At 50.9% G+C, this 6,000-nt stretch overlaps 1 long non-coding RNA gene across 1 annotated transcript; it reads right to left on the bottom strand.

The window, feature by feature from the left end:
* Nucleotides 1–1,283: 1,283 nt before the first annotated feature.
* LOC130598893 (uncharacterized) lies at nt 1,284–3,203 on the bottom strand. Its single transcript, XR_008972109.1, has 2 exons — nt 1,969–3,203; nt 1,284–1,485 (listed from the first exon to the last, which is right to left on the bottom strand). It is a non-coding gene; the product is annotated as an uncharacterized LOC130598893 (long non-coding RNA).
* Between the last annotated feature and the right edge of the window lie 2,797 nt (nt 3,204–6,000).

The following is a 6,000-nucleotide window of genomic DNA, read 5'->3' as shown; positions in this document are numbered from 1 at the left end:
ATTGGCAGGGAATTTCCTGACTTTGCAAGTGAGCAAACGCCTCTTTTTCAGTTACTCTAAAAGCTGTCTCGCTATTATATAAAAGGTTGTGATGAGGCAGACTGTGATCAGTTCTGCTCCAGAAGAAGGACAAGTAATAATCAGCCTGATTTGCAGGAGGAAAGATTTGGGTTGTGCTCCAGAAAGTGCTTTTTTTTTCCCCAGGAAGGTCTCCTGGGCCGCAGGGGGCTGCTGGGGAGCTGCAGCATCCCCATGGCTGGAAGCATTTCACACACGTGTCAGGCACTGCTCCTGGGTGACTCCACCTCGGAGAAGGGGGAATGGCTTCAGAGACTTCCTGAAGTCCCTGCCAGCCCTCTGGTGATCATTACTGTGTCATTATTTAACAGTGGGAGTGTCGCCTTTGGGATAGGGGCTTAAGGAGGATCCTTCCTGCAGGGGAGATCACTGGACCTAAGGATAGGTTAACAGGCAGAGAGCAGGGAAGAAGAAAACGGATGGGAACTGATGTGCAGATGGACTTGAACAAAGCAGCCTGCCAAAGAAAAAGCCCAAAGGTGACTGTGGATCTACCACAGAGCAAGATAAGGCTGAGCTGGCTGGCAGGTGTGCAGGGAGGAGGGAAGGGATTACTCCTGGGGTCTACCAGTGAACTCCATGGGGAGATCATGACAGAGGCTGGTGGGATGGCAGTAAAACGTATGGGAACCCTAAACCAGGGTTAGAGAGGACCTGGTGGAAGAGGAATAGACTGCATGGAGCCAACCACAGCTGCCTGCAGTGGTTTCACCCTTAATGTGATTACCACAGTGGAAGGTAGCAGAGGCTACCAGCCATTAGCTATCAGCCATTAGCTCTACACAAGTATTTATAAATGGTAGAGACTAGGTTTATCACCACTTAGCCAGTGGTGATAAAAACCCCAGCTATAAAAGCACAGAGCCCTTCTACCTGTCTGTTTGGGCAAGAGTGGGGGAGGCTGAGCAGGCAAAGCTGCCTTTAGAGCTGCAGGATGCCTGGGGAGGGGTGGAAGCATGGTCCCTACACACACCCCATGACCCCTGCTGTGAACCTCAAAAACTGGCCAGGTTGACCCCTACTAGAACCAGCCGGGTGGTGGCATCACCGCTGGAGGCCACAGCTCTGGATCAGCCACACATTGTCATCTCATCATTCTGTTCATCCCCCAGCAATGCAGCGTTGCTCACTCTGTCAGGTTACTGGAGATTTCCCTTTCCCGTGTGCTTGTGAGGAGATAAAAGACAGTATCATCAGCGAGGAGATGTCTGTTAAGAGTTTAATTTCCTAGAAGAGGAAGTGTGTTTGCAGTGCTCGGTGGAGGGGCAAAGGCCCCCACAATACATTCTAAGAGTCCTTCAGGTTGTTGCCTGCCGTTGGCATCATGTTTTCAGTGTTTCTGTTCTTGTCAGGGTGCACAAGTATCTTCTGTTCTGCACCCTCTGATTTCACATGGAGAGGAGGTGCCTGTGTAAAGCAAGCGATCTTATCTAGAAGTCAGCAGTCTTGGGTTATTACCAGAGCTGGACTAAGCACTTTGCTGCTGTTATCACTGCTATTGATTTTACATTTATAGAGAGCTGAAAATTTACACAGAGCTTAATAAACACAAAGTTTCCTGGACTGCAACTAGTGATAGGAGAACTGGGAGGCCTCTAAAAAAAACCAACCCTCAACATTTAAAACACCCAGCTCACATTTACATGGTATTTCTATGCTATGTTTTCCAGTACAGTAATAGGCTGAAGATAGAGGAGCTGCTGATGTACTCCTGTATGGCCACACACGTAAGGACAACATGAGAGCAAACGGATCTAACATCCTCCCAGATAGAATGGCAATTTTATACAGCCTATCCCACTGATGTCACCCAATGTTTTAGACAAGTCCAAAATGTGCTAACAGTGAGTTAGCACAAGGTACCGGGTTCTATTCCTGCTGTGACACAACATTTCACTCAGGTTTTCCAAAGATGCAGCACGTCCTTCTTGCAAGAGTGGGTCTGAGTCTTGAACTGGGTTACAACATGAGATATCACTGGGCTGAGTTATCTGTGAGCAGGAAAGTCAAGCAATGTAAGATAGGCAAATTAGCTCCCTCAGGGCACAGCACCATTATCAGCACAAATGTTTTGACTCTGGACAAATTGTTCATCAGTTTAAAAATTAAAACCTTTTGGCTTAAATCTTTGTTGGCATTTAAAGGATGTTTTTTCTAAAGGGACCTCTGAGAGCAGGATTAATGTCTCGTGGCCCCTCTACTGCACATCCCAAAGTATCACTTTGTGCAACACTTCCTGGCAGAGAAACTCAAAAGAAAAAGGAACAGGAAACAAGCATGGGAACAGGGAAGTTGGAAGATGCAAGGAAAGAGTGGAAGTCATGTGGCCTTGAAGAGAAAGGAGCACACAGAGAATCCTAATAATCTCTGATGAATTTAAGAGGTAGGTTGAATGATGATTCCAGGATGAAAGCACTGGAGAGGCCTCAGGAGATCCGAGTCATCACAGGCTGGTGCTCAAAGGGGACCAGAGACAGAAGTAAGGTTAAGCCCAGTGTTGGGGAAGCACTCAGGGAAGTGGAAACCAGTACCTGAAACCCCAAAACAAAACCACAAACAAAAACAACCAGAGAAGGTTTTAAATGCAGAGATGACATGTGAAAAAGCTGTGCTATGGCAGAAACCTTGCCAGGAAACCCTGCACGAGACATGCTCTCTGGAGGTGTGGATATCCTCCAGGAGTTTGGGTCCTCCGCTGAGTTTCATCTTCAGCTCCTCACGAGCAGTGAAAGTTGTGGCACTCCTCACTCCCTGCTTCTGCTCTGGAGATCTGGCTGTAAATGGAGGTGTACCACTCACACAGTTTACCTTGGCAGGCTGTAAACATCCTACTGCTGGCTCCAGGGTGTGGCCAGGCCCTTTCTGCAAAGCTTCTCCCTATTCCCAAGAGGCTGGCACGGATGAATGGCCCAGCCTTGGAAAATATTATCACCTCCCAGAGAATGCTGGTTCTGAGCTGTACCCAAAGGAAGCCAGGCTGCACTTGGGGAAAACTTGGTGAGAGGCTGCGTGAAACACCCTGCTCACTACATGTACATGGAGAGGAGCAGAGACATCAGCTTTTGAGAAGCTCATCTAAGAATATGCCCTTACATCTTAGCCCTGACACTGTGCTTTGAGACTGGTACCTGCCTGTGTGCCACAGAGTGTTCCTTCATATTTTTTGAGTGCTGGGCACATGTGGATGTAGCATATTTACTTGCCTACCTTTTGCTCCAGACTATCCCAAAATAGCTGATGAGGCATTTATGGCTGGCGACTCCCAGGGTCCCACAGGAGTATTTCCCCACAGAGTATTGACTCTAGTGAGAAGGACCCTGAAGCAGGTTTGAAGCCCCTTGGCCTCACTTGAGGCACACCCAAGCACAGCTCTGCAATGCCATCTGTCCAGGTATCTTCCTGAACCTCCCACACAGAGGCCAAGGGCTTTCTGTCCAGTTCTGCGTCATGTCTGACGTCTACAGGTTGGGTGGAGAATTGACTTAGAGCAGCTCTGTAGAGGACTTGGGGGTGTTGGTCAATGAAAAACTGAACATGAGCTGCTTCAGTGTGTGCTTGCAGCCCATAAAACTAACCATATTCTGGGCTGTATCAAAAGAAGCGTGAATAGCAGGTCAAAGGAGGTGATCCTGCCCCTCTACTCTGCTCTCGTGGGACCTCACCTGGAGCATTGTGTGCAGTTCTGGTGTCCTCAACATCAAAAGGACATGGAACTGTTGGAACAAGTCCAGAGGAGGCCACAAGGCTGATCAGGGGGCTGGAGCACCTCCTGTATGAAGATAGGCTGAGAAAGTTGGGGCTGTTCAGCCTGGAGAAGGACCAGGGGAGACCTCAGAGCAGCCTTCCAGTAGCTGAAGGTACCTTCAAGGATGCCAGAAAGGGACTCTTCATCAGGGACTGTAGTGACAGGACAAGGGGTGATGGGTTCCATCTTAAACAGGAGATTAAGGCTGGATATAAGGAAGAAGTTCTTCCCTGTGATGGTGCTGAGGTGCTGGCACAGGGTGCCCAGAGAAGCTGTGGCTGCCCCATCCCTGGCAGTGTATGCCAGGCTGGATGGGGCTTGGAGCAACCTGCTCTATTGGAAGGTGTCCCTGCCTGTGGCAGGGGGCTGGAATTACACGATCTGAAGGTCCTTTCCAACCCAAATCATTCTGTGATCCTATGATGACAGAGGGAATTAATTACATATAATTCTAAATATGATTTTTTTCTTGGTATGGTACTGTGTATCTCAGCAAGACAACTATGAGGGCTAAGCCATGGTTGTTCTGCTGTGCACAGGGTTAATGCACAGCCCTTGCCAGTGCTCTCCACAAAACATTTCAGTTTCACTTTAACCCACCACTGCTCCACCTGTACCTCTCAATGCAGCTGCCAGGCACATATAATGTGATTCAATTTGATCTGGGTGCTTTTCTACTCTACATGGGCCAGTAGATATCAGAGCCTCAGTATACAAGTTATTTTCAGCTTGTCTGTGACACACAGTTCCACCCACCAGGCTTGCACAGATATATAAATCATGAGGAGTCAAAAATAACAGGCCCTGAGGAAACATCTGTCACTTCCAGAAGCTTGAGAGGGAGGAGGATGGAGCATTCAACTCAACAACTTACTGAATTCTCCTTAGCTCCAAGAAAGCAGAGTGCAGCGAGCCTTTCCAACACAGCCCAGATGCCTTGGCAGTTAGACATTCACATTGCCTTCACACTGCATTTGACCTGTGAATGTAGCACAAGCAATACAGAGATGCTCGGGATCTGGGTGACTTTATTATCACCTTTTATCATTAAGATGAATGGATTGCTTTCTGGATCTTCTTCCCCCCAAAACTGACTGGCTGATTGGCCTTTGCAAACTTATCTCCCTCAGAGCACGCTGAACTCGCTGGGATGGAACTTACTGATGGCTGCTGTAGTGCTGAAGCCTGCCACCTCCCCTGCTGGTGGAGCCTGTAGGCCAGAGCCTTGCATATCCCACAGCTACTGAAGTAAGAAATCAGGATGATGAGAGCTGAAGTTGTCTGTTTGTTCTCTCCCTCCTCCTTTCTGATGGGATCTGATCTTCTTTTTTGGATCCCAACTCCACTCGTTCTTCGCTGCTCTTCAGAGTGGAGGAAACCGCAACGGAGAAGACACTGTATGGAGCGCTGCTCATGCACCTCACACGGGCCAATGGTGCCAATTCGTCAGGCATGAAGGTAAAGGGAAGACGGGGGGCAGATGGCGCTGCTCTCCTCACGCCGGCAGAGGCAATCCCTGTACAGGCTGCAGGCCGGGGCTCGGCTCTCACGGATCCCCCTGCCCCGCCGCACTCCCTGCCCCTGTCCCTGCTCCCGCCATGGTGCCAGCCGGGGAACGGGCGAACCGCGGCCGCTCCCGCCGCACCACCCAAATATTTACACTGCGGGGGGCTGCGGGACGACAGAAGGTGAGCGAGGACAGCGCAGCCTGCGGGTGCAGGAGGCCGCTTCCCCCGCCGGCTGCCCCGGTCCCGTTTCCCCCTTTCCTCCGCCTGCTCCCCCTGCCCCGGGCCGCCATGAGGAGAAGCCCCTCCCCTAGCCCCCCCCGCACTGACGATAGCGAGGCGCAGAGCGTGCAACGCTGGCCCAAGCCGCGGCGCTGCTGCCCCCTGGCTGCGGGCGGGCAGCACTGCAATGTCCGCATCTCTGCCGGTCTGTGCTCGTCCGTGTCCGTGCCTCGTCCGTGTGTGTCTGTGTCCGTGTCCGTGTCCGTGTCCATGTCCATGTCCGTGTGTGTCTGTGTCCGTGTCCGTCTGTGTCCGTGTCCGTGTCCGTGTCCGTGTCCGTGTCCGTGTCCATGTCCATGTCCGTGTGTGTCTGTGTCCGTGTCCGTGTCCATGTCCGTGTGTGTCTGTGTCCGTGTCCGTATCCGTGCCCATCCATGTCCATGTCCGTGT

This window comes from Pezoporus wallicus, unplaced genomic scaffold (assembly GCF_028554395.1).
Source record: "Pezoporus wallicus isolate ANWC-B61680 ecotype Strahan unplaced genomic scaffold, APGP_CSIRO_Pwel_v1 contig_6382, whole genome shotgun sequence".
NCBI classification, from domain to species: domain Eukaryota; kingdom Metazoa; phylum Chordata; class Aves; order Psittaciformes; family Psittacidae; genus Pezoporus; species Pezoporus wallicus.
This window is presented reverse-complemented; position numbering and strand designations above follow the sequence as displayed.